The 4,052-nt window shown below is 29.4% G+C and overlaps 1 pseudogene; it reads right to left on the bottom strand.

Annotated features, from left to right (window-relative positions):
- Positions 1–232: 232 nt before the first annotated feature.
- On the bottom strand, positions 233–386 carry LOC145241870 (U2 spliceosomal RNA; annotated as a pseudogene).
- Between the last annotated feature and the right edge of the window lie 3,666 nt (positions 387–4,052).

The following is a 4,052-nucleotide window of genomic DNA, read 5'->3' as shown; positions in this document are numbered from 1 at the left end:
GTTTCCCCCTTAATTTTTAACCGACCTTATCTCCAATACCCCCTTGTGGGAAGGCAAGTAAACAAAATAAATAATCAGAACGGACATTTTCCAGGGCATTTTATAATTAATCAGAAGTGACATTTCCAGGGCATTTTGTAATTAAATCAGAAATAACTTTTTCCAGTTACTTTTTAATATTAAAACTTTGTTACATTGAACATAGTACCTATTCACAATGTTTCCCCACTGGAGAGATTTAGACACCAGGGTCGTTTTTTAACGTGGAGAAAAAAATTGTCTTAGTCGTAAAGGATTTCTCTTCTATTGAGAGAGAAGAAATTGAAATGTAGCACGTGAAGAAAGATACTACACTTTGATCTTAGCCAAAAGGCCGAGAAAGACATTTTTATTAGCTTTGCCTCAACAGAGACACCAATTTTTTTAAAAAGATTTTAATTTTTCCTTTTCAAGGTTGATAAAGATTTATTTTGAATATTCCACTTTCCTCTTTTACAGCATGATAACGGACGGAGCGATAAGCGTAATAATAATAATAATAATAATAATAATAATAATAATAATAATAATAATAATAATAATAATATACATATTTCAAGTAAATCTACTCTTTGTATGGTTTATTTATTATTTTTTTAAATTTATTTTTTAATATTATTGGTATTTTACGACAGGCCCCAGCGTAGTATAAACCCCTCCAACCTCCGCATGATAAATTAAAAAAAAGAGAAAATGTCAATGTTCTAATCTACCAATGGTGTAAATATATAGAAATGTTAAATAAATACGTAATGATCTTGATAAAATTATTCTTGCTGACAAAATTATGAATATCATAAGGTACAATACTTATCAGAAAATTAATTTCACATTAACTGGAGCAGGACTACATCATTGCAAATCCAAAAACTTTATTTGATATTTATTCGTCAGTATTGAACATATATTCGAAAATAAGTATGCATGACAATATTGAAGTTTACAGTATATAGTGTCCAGGCTTGGGCTAAAAATTCCTAAGAAAGTATTTAATAACAAGTCTAGCATTAAACTAACTTTTCCTACGTATCTCTGATTAACGAAAATATTGTTAGATAGCATCCCACTTAATCTCTTTCGTCCTCAATGAACTTTACGCTAGATGCCCCATATTACCCATACAACCTATCACCTTCTCTACTCTTCTGATGAGAAGCATTAGGCTTCGAAATGCTCTGGCATGAGGAGTCCCTTCTATCCCCCAAATTTTGTCTGTATTCCATTATTAAATAAATGATCCATTCCATATCTACCAATATATAGTTTTGTGCCTTCATTTAATACTATTGTTGTCCTACTATATATATATATATATATATATATATATATATAATTTAAAGGAGATTAGAACAATAGTCTAAAGAGCTGAGTGTATTTCAATGTAACAGTGAAATTACTAGTTTAATTAAAATACAGGAAAGAGAAAATGCTCGTTGTAATTTAGATATATAATAAGCTCGATAGGTAAATATCCTAGAGCTAATTCAATATTAAGTAGCGTGATTGATAATTTAAAATTAGAAAATCAAAGTATAATTAAATTAAAAATCCGTTTCATAAGAAGGAACAACAACAAAATCAATTATCTGTACGATCGTTTCGGAAAACAATGCTTTTTATTGTGGTAGACATCAAGTTACGTACAATAATTACATATAGTTTTTTATAAGCAATGTCTCCTCGTCAGCAAATTTTGAAGGGTTTTTCCTAAATTTAAAAGACATCATAAATAAACCTAGCATTAAAAGTAAGGCAGATATATCTGAAAAAATTGAAATAAAAGGTCTGGATTTAAAATTTATACGAAAATTAATATGGGTTAGAGATAGAAAAGAAATAGAGTGAAATATAGATTTAAATTTAAATTATAAGTTTGCTTTAAGTACCACATTTCAAATATATATATGCATATATATGAAAAAATATATACACACACACACACACACACACACACATATATATATATATATATATATATATATATACATAGGTATACAGGTATATATATAAAAATATAGAGAGAAAGTTACCTTTTAATTTTTCGCTTTTTTGAAATCAGGAACTATGGTTAAAATACTCATTTAGATGTTAGCTATAGCTTTTTACCTTATTGAATGATGAAATTTAAACGGGGGGGACGCTCGTGCAATAAATTATTTTCGTTAGCGTACTTTTTATTTAAAGACGCTACGGTTTATATTTCGAATGTTGTTTATATAATCACATGTTGTAAGGGGAGATAATTCCATATTTTCTTTACTTTTTTATTTAAGTGGTGTAAGGGGGATAATTGGACTAACTTAATTGATTAAAAAAAATTGTAATCTATTTTTACTAATAAGTAATTTTTAATGATTTAAGGTGGTTTATATTTATTAAATTTAAACCAACGTTTATGACTGCATGTAAATATTAGCTCCTGTCTTGAATTTAATAGTGTGGTTGTATTTTTTATATCTTTATATTTTAAAATTTTTAGGGTCTCTTTTGTACATAGTGCACAAAATTTATCTCCTGGTTTATATGATTTGCAAGTCCCAATTATTCTCCATTTTAAGTTGAAAGAAATATTGCTATTTTTTAGTTGCCAAATATAGTTGGATAGAGTTGTTTGGTTTGACAGAGAGTTATTTTTAAAAGAATGTTTGTGTATATATAAAAACTATATGTAATTATTGTACGTAACTTGATGTCTACCACAATAAAAAGCATTGTTTTCCGAAACGATCGTACAGATAATTGATTTTGTTGTTGTTCCTTCTTATGAAAAGGATTTTTAATTTAACTATGATTTTATTTTCAAATTTTTAATTATCAATCACATTACTTAATATATATATGTGTGTGTGTGTGTGTGTGTGTGTGTGTATGCACTGAAGATTCCCGAAAGGATGAAACACTAGTGTCTGTAGGTATTTAATTATTATAGTAAAAAGTAATTATGACAGCCCGTTTAAGAAATTCGTTTCTTATCGTTGAGCACTTTCAGTTGAATTAAAGTCGGTCAATTTAGCTCTTATGCATACATCATCGTATAACGATTAGATCACTCTCTGACTGAACATTTAAAATTAAAATGTTTAAATTCGACGTTATTTCATGCGGTTAATGGTAGCCGAATAGATTAGGTCTTCGCTAATCGAGCCAGAGAGATCTCGTGATGCGGGATTCGAATCGTTCGACTAGTATTGATTGTGACACCCTGCACTGAAGATTCCCGAAAGGATTAAACACTATTGTCTGTAGGTATTTAATTATTATAGTAAAAAATAATTATCACAGCCCCTTTAAGACATTCGTTTCTTATTGTTGAGCACTTTCAGTTGAATTAAAGTCGGTCAATTTAGCTCTTATGTATAGATCATCGTGTGTGTGGGTGGATGTGTGTGTGTGTTTGTGTATCTCATGTTTATTTGGGCATTCTAAGTATCAAAATAGAGCATATGGAAACATGTGTCTATATGCGTTTAAGGTGAGGATTGCACCAGTAGTTTTAGAATATAAACACTGCTCATGCAATATCCGGCTAATTTTAATAAGACACGGAAAACTATCATTGACATCGTCTGTTGCTAGACCAGTTTCCGTTATTATTTTTGCAGAGGGAATCTCAAATCTGAACGGAATTAGACACGTAGTAAATGGTGGATGGGTTTTCCTTTTCAGCCCAGATGTTTAGTTGAGAGAAAAAAAAACAAATATACCAAATATCCTTGTAACATTTTAAAAAAAAATTATTAGTTTTTAATTGCAGTTGTAATTTTGTTTAAAGCGTAATTCCTTCTATCGCCTTACTGATACAGACCACAAGATTGACACCACGAACGTTTTCAAAATGGAGAACAACAGACGGATGGTTATAATCATTTAGCATATAACGTGTTAGCAATCTAACAATTATGTATTACTAATCTTCAACAAAAATCTGCTGGGAGATATAAGTGGTATTCACTAAAATCATATCAATAATTACAGGTCACTCATTTGTCAAAAACGATGTTTGCTCCGGCTCT

Source organism: Euprymna scolopes, chromosome 20, assembly GCF_053919585.1.
Source record: "Euprymna scolopes isolate OS-2025 chromosome 20, ASM5391958v1, whole genome shotgun sequence".
Classification (NCBI taxonomy): domain Eukaryota; kingdom Metazoa; phylum Mollusca; class Cephalopoda; order Sepiida; family Sepiolidae; genus Euprymna; species Euprymna scolopes.
The sequence above is the reverse complement of the archived record's forward strand: the minus strand, read 5'-3'. Positions and strand labels throughout refer to the sequence as shown.